An 11,556-nucleotide genomic window follows, 5' to 3' on the forward strand; every position below is an offset into this window, starting at 1 on the left:
CCCCAAGCAGATCAACCGCCCGATCAATAACTACAACTCTGCCACCTTCAAAGAGATCGCAAATTATTTTCATTTGTTTTCATGTTATTTTTAAAATCAAAACTAACAAATATCATAATATAAAATCACAATCCGCCAATTATTCTTAACTAGGATATATATACATATGACGTTAGAAGTTAGAGACTTAAGCAAAATCATCAATGCAAAAGTTTTAATAAACTATAAAAATGGCCAAAACAAATTTTATTCAAGAACGTACCAATGCATATAGTCTAGTACTTTCAGTTGCTGGAAAACATCCTTTTTTTATTACTTATACATATTGGAATCATTTTGAATTGACCTATTCAGGCTACTTTGAACAATACACATGTTGCTTAAGGTTGAAAGATGCATATAAGTAATTAACAGTTACAATACATAGTTCAATTCACATATCTTATTCACCCAAGATCAAAGCAATAATCAATAAGATAATTAAAATAGGCATATTACAATGATCAAATCAATTGAACAAGATCAAAGCAGAATTAGAATACTTACCCAAGATGATAAAATTTATGATTAAATACTAGTCATATGAAAGGCATCCAGAGATTATAACAAGTAGCTATGGCTGATATATATATATATATATATATAAGTGCTCAAATACAAACTCCTTAGTTTACAAATTTACAAATGTACAAACAATCACTAAATGACTTGGACGGAATCACTAAATGATTGAACACAATCACGGAATCTACCAGGGGGTCTGATGGAGAGATAAGGGCATAGCCGACTGGTGGTGCAGCGCGGCCGGCGGCAACCGCGAGGGCAGTACCAGAAACACGATCGAGTGAGATGAGAAAATCAGTGGTAAATGAGTGTTTGTGTGTGTGTATAGGACTGGTCGGTGAGCGAACAACCAGAGAAAGAGCCGCTGGCAGTGGTGGTGGTTGGTGGTGGGTGGTGGTGAGAGAGAGAGAGAGTGAGGTGCTGGGCAGTGGTGGTTGGTGGTGGATGGTGGTGAGAGAGAGAGAGAGAGAGAGAGAGTGTGGCGCTGGGCAGTGTTGGTTGGTGGTGGGTGGTGGGGTGGTCGTGGTGGTGGTGATTGGAGGTGATTGTGGTGGCGGTGGTGATGGATGTATATATGTATTTGTTAAATTAAAATCTGCTAATCAATAAATATTATTGTCATAATCACTGGTTCGTACGTTTGTACGGTAAGTAGTTTGTTACTTTTAATGATAAATTATTACTCTTAATGAATAGGTATTATGTGGCACACACGTGTACAAAAATATACAAATCATGCGGAGATACTTGACAAGTTAGATTAGAAAATTAACCTGGTTTGTTTTGTATTTTTATTATATAATTTTAATAAAGTTTATTGGAGTTGTTAGTGAAGAGAAAAGTTTAAAGGTTTTTTGGCAAAAAAATGACAAGGTAGTTGGGTTTTTTTAGTTAATATCTCTTTTTATTAATATTCTGCCATATTTACATTGCTTGCATGTTTATTTCAGCCTATTAAATTGTTCTACTTATTTAAATCATATTAATGCTTGGGATACACTGTACATATAAAAGTGTGTTACGTATGGAAATGTTAAAAAAGTAGACTTTAATAATATGTATTACACTTGATCAATCAATCCCATAATCGAGCACGATTGGATAGCCGGTGGGCTTGTCCTCTGTTGTCCCGGGAGACCCGGGTTCAATGGTGTTACTGACGATGCTATCAAATTGAGGTTGTTCCCATTTTTTCTGAGGGATAAAGCTAAGGGATGGTTGCATTCTCTTCCTGCAGGATCTATTACGACATGGGAGGATCTGGCTCAGAAATTTCTTACCAAGTTCTTCCCTATGGCCAAAACAGCTGCAATCAGGAATGCTATCACTCAATTCTCTCAGCTATCTGGTGAAACTTTATGTGAAGCGTGGGAACGATACAAGGAGATGCTTCGAAAGTGCCCACATCATGGGATGCCTGATTGGATGGTGATTAATTGTTTCTATAATGGCTTGGGACCTCAATCGAGGCCAATGCTAGATGCAGCGTCAGGTGGAGCTCTATGGGCTAAGAACTATGATGAAGCTTATGAGTTGATCGAGATGATGGCTGCAAACGAATATCAAAATCCTACTCAGCGTCTTCATCAGGGCAAGGCAGCAGGAATTCTAGATATTGATGCTACTACAGCTTTGACTGCTCAGCTTAAGGCTCATACTATGAAGGTGGATTCTTTGGCAAATCTGGGAAATCAGCAGCCACCTTCAATTTGCGAGCTTTGTGCTGGTGCGCATTCTTCTGATCAGTGTGCTATATCTAGTGAATCCGCTCAGTTTGTGAGCAACTTCCAGAGGTCTCAACAGCCAGCTCCTGCCACTTATCATCCCAATAATTGGAATCATCCGAATTTCAGCTGGAGCAACAATCTGAACTTCATGCCACAACAGCAGCAACAATTTCAGCAGCAAGGAGCTAGACCTTTCAACCCTTCTGGTTTTCAACAACAGTTTGCACCGAAGCAGCAATTCCATCCACCTGGATTCTAGCAACAAAATCATGGGGTGGCTGGACAGTCTTCCAACGAAAGATTTGAATTGGAAGAATTGAGGTTAATGTTTAAAAGTCAAGCGGTGTCAATCAAGACTTTGAAAATCAGATTGGGCAAATTGCTAATGCGTTGCTTAATAGACCACAGGGAACTCTTCCTAATGATACCGAAGCCAATCCGGGTAAGAAGGAAGTGAAAGAACAGGTACAGGCAGTAGAACAGGTTCAGAAGCATAAGCTCGACAAACAATTCGCTAAATTTCTAGAGGTTTTCAAGAAATTACAAATCAACATACCTTTTGCGGAGGCTCTAGAACAAACGCCGAGTTATGCTAAATTCATGAAAGGTATTCTATCTCGGAAACTCAAGCTAGAAGAATTGGACACTGTAGCTTTGACCGAGGAGTGTAGTGCTGTGTTGCAGCAGAAGTTGCCCCCGAAGCAGAAGGATCCGGGAAGTTTTACAATCCCGTGCACCATTGGGCAATTGTCATTCGACAAGTGTTTATGTGATTTGGGAGCTAGCATCAATCTGATGCCCTTGTCTATTTTCATGCAAATTGGTCTTCCGGAGCTGAAACCTACTAAGATGTCTTTGCAACTGGCTGATCGTTCGATTACATATCCAAGGGGGATAGTTGAAGATGTGTTGGTAAAGGTAGATAAGCTAATCTTCCCTGCTGATTTTCTCATTCTCAACTTTGAGGAAGATAAAAAGATTCCCATCATCTTGGGAAGACCATTCCTTGCAACAGGGCAGACGTTGATTGATGTTCAAAAGGGTGAACTCACAGTGAGAGTTCAAGATCAAATGGTCACTTTCAACATGTTCAATGCCATAAAACTTCCATCGGATGAGGAGGAATGCTTTAAAGTGGATGTGCTCGAAGCTGCAGCTCATTCGGAAATTGACAACAGGCTGAAAACTGACATCTTGGAAAGGGTTCTATCAGGTGACTCTGAATTCGGAGATGAGGAGGAAGAAGAACATCTTGAATTCTTAAATGCTTCCCCTTGGAGAAGAAGGATGGATCATCCAATTGAATCTCTTGGGTTACCGGAGTTGAAAGATTCTCATGAACGACTGAAACCATCTATTGTCGAACCTCCTAAACTTGAGCTCAAGCAACTTCCCGAACACCTAAGGTATGCCTTTCTTGGCGAAGCTTCTACATTACCTGTGATTATTGCATCTAACCTTTTAGGTATCGAGGAAGAAAAGCTTTTGAGAATTCTTAGAGAGTTCAAATCAGCCATTGGATGGACTATCGCAGATATCAAGGGAATCAGCCTTTCTTATTGTCAACATAAAATTCTGATCGAGGAGGGTAGTAAACCCACTGTGGAGCATCAAAGAAGACTCAATCCAATCATGAAAGAAGTGGTCAAGAAGGAGATTCTTAAGTGGCTTGATGCCGTAATTATTTATCCAATCTCGGATAGTTCTTGGGTGAGCCCTGTTCTGTTTGTGCCTGAGAAAGGAGGCATGACTATGGTAGCTAATGAGAAGAATGAGCTCATTCTGACTCGAATAGTCACGGGTTGGAGAATATGCATGGATTATCGGAATCTCAATAAAGCCACCAGAAAAGATCACTTTCCGTTGCTTTTCATTGGTCAGATGCTTGATAGGTTGGCCGGTCATGAGTACTATTGTCTTCTTGATGGGTATTCAGGGTATAATCAGATTTGTATCGCACCAGAGGATCAGGAGAAGACTACTTTCACTTGCCCTTTTGGCACATTTGCTTTCCGTCGTCTTTCTTTTGGACTTTGTGGCGCACCAGCAACTTTTCAAAGATGCATGATGGCTATTTTCTCTGAGATGATTGGTACCAATGTTGAGGTATTCATGGATGACTTTTCTATATTCGGTTCTTCTTATGATGAATGCTCGAGCAACTTGAAGATGGTACTGAAAAGATGTGTGGAAACCAATCTAGTTCTTAATTAGGAAAAATGCCACTTCATGGTTCAAGAGGGAATCATTCTTGGGCACAAGGTTTCGAGCAAGGGTCTTGAGGTAGATAAAGCGAAGGTGGAGACAATTGAAAATCTTCCTCCACCAATCTCAGTCAAGGGGATTCGAAGTTTTCTTGGTCATGCGGGTTTTTATCGACGATTCATCAAGGATTTCTCTAAAATCACCAAGCCCCTATGCAACTTGTTAGAGAAAGATGTGCCCTTCAAATTTGATGAAGAGTGCATGGCTGCGTTCGAAACTCTCAAGAAGAAATTAATTACAGCACCTGTTATTACTGCAGTTGATTGGAACGAGCCATTCGAGATAATGTGTGATGCTAGTGACTATGTAGTGGGAGCCGTGCTTGGTCAGAGAAAGAACAACATCTTTCATGTGATTTAATATGCGAGTAAGACTCTCAATGGTGCTCAGCTGAATTACACTACTACGGAAAAGGAGCTGTTGGCTATTGTTTATGGGTTCGAGAAATTCAGGTCTTATTTACTTGGGACGAAGGTGTTGGTGTACACTGATCATGCCGCCATTCGGTATCTGGTGGAAGAAAGACTCGAAGCCGCGGTTGATTCGTTGGGTTCTCTTGCTTCAGGAATTCGAGTTGGAGATCAAGGATAGAAAAGGCACTGAAAATCAGGTGGCTGATCATCTCTCTCGGTTGGAAGATCAAGCGCGAGCATCCAAAGACACCACTTTGATCAACTAACCTTTCCTGATGAACAACTATTTGGGGTCCAAGAAGAAGAGCCATGGTTTGCGGATATAGTGAATTATCTTGTGAGTACTGTCATTCCCCCCAATTTGTCTTATGCTCAAAAGAAAAAGTTTCTTCATGAGGCGAAGTGGTATCGTTGGGATGAACCATTCTTATTTCGACAAGGGTCAGATCAAATTATCAGAAGGTGCATTCCATACAGTGAGATTGAAGGAATTTTGCAAGCTTACCACGACTCTACTTATGGAAGACATTATGGAGGACATAAGACAGCTACTCGTATTCTACAGGCGGTTTCTTTTGGCCTACGCTCTTTAAGGACGCTCATCAGTTTGTGTTGAAGAGCGATTGTTGTCAAAGGGTTGGTAATATCTCTCGAAGGGATGAAATGCCCCTTATTGTACTTCTTGAGGTTGAAATCTTCGATGTGTGGGGTATAGACTTCATTAGACCCTTTATCTCGTCTTGCAATAACCTCTTGAAAGGCACATGTTTAGCCTATTTTTATTTAAGAGTATTAACTCAACTCTGATAAGAAAGCAAGAAAATAGCAAGTACTGTTAACTGGAATCCGTACGAAGAACGTCAAATGATTTATTGAAGATTTTATGTCAGAAGAATTTCAGGATGCTGCTGCAAACCACTGGAAGAAGTTCATTAATATGATCAAGCCTCAGTGTACAAATAATCTTTTGTAGCACGTCCAGAAGATCAGAAGGTATAAAGTTTAAATACTTTATTTATTCAGAAGATTCCGTATTGTGTCAACAAGTGAAGAAGAACTAAAAAGACGAAGAATCGACGAACAAGCCACCGCCTAATTGTTTAATTGACAAGGAATATTTAATTCAGCTAGTTACAGATGAACCAGACAGTACATTTGTGTATCAGCTCATCCGGTTAAATATTCTGAGTCAAGTGAAGGTGGTCGTTCAATCAAGTCGAAGATCATAATTGTTTAAAGAAGACTGAAGACTCTGCTGAAGAAGAAAAAGGATAATTAATTATCTAATTAATTATTTCACTTCTCAAAATAATTATATTGGATGTGTAATTTATTTATTAAATAAATTCTATCTCGAATTATTTAATTTATGAATTTATGCATTTAAAATAATTAAGTGAATATTAATTGGTTAATTAATTAAAGGGAAAATGGATTGTCTACTTGAAATACACAAGGAAAGACAATCTATTTGATTGTCTAGTTGAAAAACAAGAAGGAAAGACAATCTAAATGATTGTCTAAGTGTTTAACCAAAAGGAAAGACAATCCAAGGCTTTGTCTTGTTGAAATCAACAAGGAAAGACAATCTAATTGATTGTCTTGTTGATTTAAGCAAGGTAAGACAATCTCCCAGATTGTCTTACCGCTTTTCCCCTCTTCCTTTACACGGCAAGACAATCTCCCAGATTGTCTTACCGCTTTTCTCCTCTTCCTTTACACGGCAAGACAATCTCTCAGATTGTCTTACCGCCTGTTGTATTTGTCTTGCCATGGTAGCTTGCAAGACAATCTTTATGATTGTCTTGCCGATTGTAGAACAGCAAGACAATCTCCCAGATTGTCTTACCGCACTTCTCAATTGTCTTACCGACCCCTAGATTGTCTTGCCCCACGGATTTCATTGTCTTACTAGTTGTAGACAATTAATTTAATTGTCTTACAAGGTCTAAAATAGCAAGACAAAGTGCCAAATTGTCTTAGCAAGCTAGGGATTGTCTTTGCCACCATTGTCTTGCTAGTTCAAGGGTTTTGCCTATAAATATGGCTCTCCCCCCCTTCATTTATTCTTGTTCAAAGTATTGTAAAGCTTTCAAGTTGTGCTAAACTTGCTATTCGTTAAATCCGCAGTTTACTGTGCTTTGATCATTCGGTTGTTTTGTTCCGCTGAGTTAGAATACTTTCTGTCAAATTTATTCTACGACCTAGTGGACATTAAAACGAACCATATTAATTATATAACGACTTAAAACATTGTTATATTAATTAATCTTAATCTGATTAACAAGTTACATTCCAATCAGATTTATTCCGCCGCGATTATTTTTAAGTGACGATTGTATTCAACCCCCCTTCTACAATCGTTCCAGGACCTAACAATTGGTATCAGAGCGATTGATACCATTTTACTGTATCAGATCCTATACAAACTCTGTAACGTCCAAATATTTTTTATTCGAATTAATTTTATTCCAAAAATTAATTTTGATTTAAAATATTTTTCTTTCAAAAATCCAAATCTCATCCAAACACTATTCACTTCAAAATCAAATATTTTTAATTCGAATTAAGTTTTTTTTAAAAAAAATTAATTTTTAAAATATTTTTCTTTCAAAAAATCCATTTCTCATTCAAACACTATTCACTTTAAATCCTTAAAAATGAGTACCCAAAAGATTAGTAGCATTAAAATCCCACCGTTCAGCAAAGAACTCTTTGGCCTATGGAAGAGGCATATGTTATTGTTCCTTCGCACCGCCAACAGAAAATATATCGGGATTTTAAACAAGGGTGTTTCTACTCCGATGAACGTCATATTAGCACACGAAGAAGATGGTGTGTTAATACCTCATCAGACTATTCCGAAAGAATTTTCTGAGTACACAGATGAAGAGAGTGAACAGATGAACCTAGATGATGCTCTTCAACTGATCTTAGTTGAATCCCTAGATCCTGTTATGTACAATGCTGTTGTTAATTGTATGAACGCGAAGCAAATCTGGGACACTCTAGAAATTATAAATGAAGGCTCAGAAGAAGTTAGGGAAAACAAGAAAGAGATACTGATGGCTCAGTATGAACAGTTTGGTTCCAATGCCGGAGAAGGGATTTCAGAAGTATTTATCAGACTCAATAATCTGATTAATAACTTGAATCTGAATGGGAAATACTACGACAAGAAAGAGGTCAACATGAAGTTTCTCTTAACCCTTCCCGAACATCTGGAACACAGAATCACTGCTATCAGGGAAAGTAGAGATCTGAATGAGATTTCTCTGGAGAGACTCTACGGAGTTTTGAAAACTTATGAACTCGAGCAAGTTCAAAGTAAGCAGAGATATGGCTGGGGTAAAACACTGAACCATTCGAGAGCTCTAGTTGTTGAATCACCTACACCGGAAGAAAAGAAGGATGCTGTTGTTCCTTCTAAAACCACTCAGGAATTTGTTGTACCTGAGATGGGTCAGACTGCTTCTTCCAGTGGTGACGAAGAGTTCTATACAATGGAAGAGCTAGAACAGTTAGAAGATCAATCTCTATCACTGTTTGCCAAGAAGTTTGGAAACATGAGATTCAAAAAGAACCCCTCCTACAAGTACAAGCCTACTGCTAACAGGTTTCAAAAAAGAGGTTACTCATCTTCTACAAGCAAAGGAGGATACAAGACTGGGATGGTGGACAGAAGCAAGTTTAAATGTTTCAACTGTGGTGAACCGGGACACTTTGCAACTGAATGCAAATAGCCCAAGGTTCAAGGAAAGAGAAAGGATTCGTACGACGAGCTGAAGCAGAAATATGATGCACTAGTGAGAAAGCATCAGGGTACTTCTGGAAGTCAAAGTTTCAAGAGCAAGTCTTATCTGGCAGAAGGGAAAAGCGGGATGATACAGACAGTGATGAAGAAGAGCAAATAGGGAATGTTGCTCTCATGGCTAATGCTGGATCATCTTCACCTCCTCCTGCTGGAAGCTTTCAGGTAGATCCTACATGCCCTAAACTTTTTATGCAATTAGGACTAGAAAGAGATGATGCTATTAAAAAGATGAAAGCTGCCAATCTTAAAATTAATACGTTAGTCTTAGAAATTCATGCTTATAAGATGACTAAGATGAAAGTATTAAAACCTAAAATTGAACAACTGACTATGGATTTAGGATTACAATGTGCTAAAGTCAGAGTTCTAGAGAAAGGTGAGATTGCTTTAAGACTTCAGCTAGACGAAGAGAAAGTGAAATGTAAAGCCTTTAAGGATGCCTCCACTATAGTCAAAGAGCTTAATGATAAACAAGAGATTAAGAGAACTGTTGGAATAGGTTTTGACTATAACAAATCTGTAGGCAAGGCTAGTAACATTACTCCCTTTAAGAAGAGTGCTGAGGAGAGAGGAATTCCTTTTGTTTTGAAAGATTCCCCTCAACCTATGTTTAAATCCTCAGAAGCTGAACCTCTGTTAGAAACTCCTGTTGTCATTAGATATGAACTCAAACAGGAAGACCTTAAAATGAAAGAGAGTAATGAGAAGAGAGATGAGATCCTGACATCATTGAAACCAATTAAAGTGAAAGGCAATGTTAGGTTGCCTAAAGCTGGTTTAGGTGTCAACTCTGAGAGAACTAAATTCAACAAGCCTAATAACTTTGTGAATAGTAAGAACAGTGACAATAGATGTCATTCTACTGAGAACTTTAAATCTGTTAATAAAGTTAGAGTTGAATCTGTTGATGTTCCTACTACTATGACTGATATGCCTGTTGCTCCTGTTTTTGATGCATGTCATAAATGTTGTGGTGTTGATAACTGTATGCTTTGTGCTTTCAATACTATGTCTGCTTATTTTAGAAATTTGCATGCTAAAAATGAAAACACATCACCTAGACAACACACAAACAATAAGCATGCTAGATCAAAGACTGCTAGTCCTTCTCATGTGAGAAAGGAGACTTATGTTCCAAAGCCTAAAACCAAGGTTTACAAGGCTGTTGTTAAGGAAGTAAGTTCAGTCAAGAGTGAGCCAAATATCAGTCCAAGAGGCTCTGTTGTATTACCTGATAGAAATCAATTCTTTAAGTCTGCTGGACCCAATCAAGTGTGGGTCCCAAAGAATGTTTAATCAAGTTGTCTTGTGCAGGGTGCCAGTGGAGTTGTTCGAGTTACTTGGGTGCTTGACAGTGGAGCATCAATGCACATGACTGGCAATAGATCCCTGCTGGAAGACATAAGAGAAGGAGCTGGCCCAACAGTCAGTTTTGCTGATAATAGCAAAGGTCGTACTGTGGGATATGGCAAGTACAAAATTGGAAGGATCATCATAGAGGATGTTGCTTTAGTTGAAGGACTACAACATAATCTCCTGAGTGTCAGTCAATTTTGTGACAAGGGATATTATGTTCACTTTGAAAAGGAGATATGTATCATCAAACATATCAAGGATAAGCGTCCTTCACTATGTGGTGTAAGGAAAGGCAACATATACGTAGCTGATTTGTCTTCAGGACCAGGAAACGAAGTTCACTGTTTCTACGCCAAAGCGTCTGCTGAAGATAGTTGGTTATGGCATAAGAAGCTCTCACACCTCAACTTCAAAACCATGAACTCTCTAGTCAAGAGAGATCTAGTGAGAGGTTTGCCTTCCCTGGAATTCTCAACTGATGATCCCTGTGAAGCTTGTCAGAAAGGAAAAGCGAAGAGAGCATCTCACAAAGGCAAGACCATCAATACCATTACAGATCCACTTCATTTACTGCATATGGATTTGTTTGGCCCCGTAAATGTTGCATCAATTGATGGAGGAAGATATGCCTTGGTTATTGTGGATGACTTCTCAAAATTTACTTGGGTTTACTTCCTTACTTCTAAGGATGAAACTCCGCTGACAGTGATTGATCATATAAAGTTAGTTGAATTGGATAAGGGTGTGCCAGTGAAAGCTGTAAGGTCAGATAGTGGCATGGAATTCAAGAATCAAACTCTAATCAACTTTTACTCTGAAAAGGGAATTAGAAGGCAGTATTCAGCACCAAGGACTCCTCAGCAGAATGGAGTCGTCGAAAGAAAGAAACGTACATTGATTGAAGCTGCAAGGACAATGATTGCTGAAGCAAAGCTTCCTCTGTACTTTTGGGCTGAAGCTGTATTTACTGCCTGCTATACCCAGAATAGAACTTTGATCAACAAAGATCATATGAAAACTTCATTTCATCTGTATAACAACAAGAAACCTTATGTCAAACATCTTCATGTCTTTGGAGCCAAGTGTTATGTTCTCAAGGATGGTGAAGAGAACTTGAACAAGTTTGAACCAAAGGCATCTGAAGCAATTTTCGTTGGTTATACTAATAATGCTTATAGAGTTTTTGTAATTGATACTCTGTCAGTGAAATTTAGTGTCAATGTTACATTTGATGACACTAAACTTCCAAGTATACAATCTGCTGATCCATCTGAATCTTTAAAGTTTGACAACTATCCAGATTCTGATTCAGATGATGATGTGCCACCTGAGGTTGCAACAGGTGATGACAACAATGATGATAATGATCCAGGCAATGGTGGAGGAAATGGCAATAATGCTGGAGATTCCACTGATG

At 38.7% G+C, this 11,556-nt stretch overlaps 1 non-coding gene across 1 annotated transcript; it reads right to left on the reverse strand.

Annotated features, from left to right (window-relative positions):
* Nucleotides 1-1,872: 1,872 nt before the first annotated feature.
* On the reverse strand, nucleotides 1,873-1,979 carry LOC135146929 (small nucleolar RNA R71). The gene has a single exon (XR_010284022.1). It is a non-coding gene; the product is annotated as a small nucleolar RNA R71 (small nucleolar RNA).
* Nucleotides 1,980-11,556: the final 9,577 nt, after the last annotated feature.

Source organism: Daucus carota, chromosome 5 (assembly GCF_001625215.2).
Source record: "Daucus carota subsp. sativus chromosome 5, DH1 v3.0, whole genome shotgun sequence".
Classification (NCBI taxonomy): Eukaryota; Viridiplantae; Streptophyta; class Magnoliopsida; order Apiales; family Apiaceae; genus Daucus; species Daucus carota.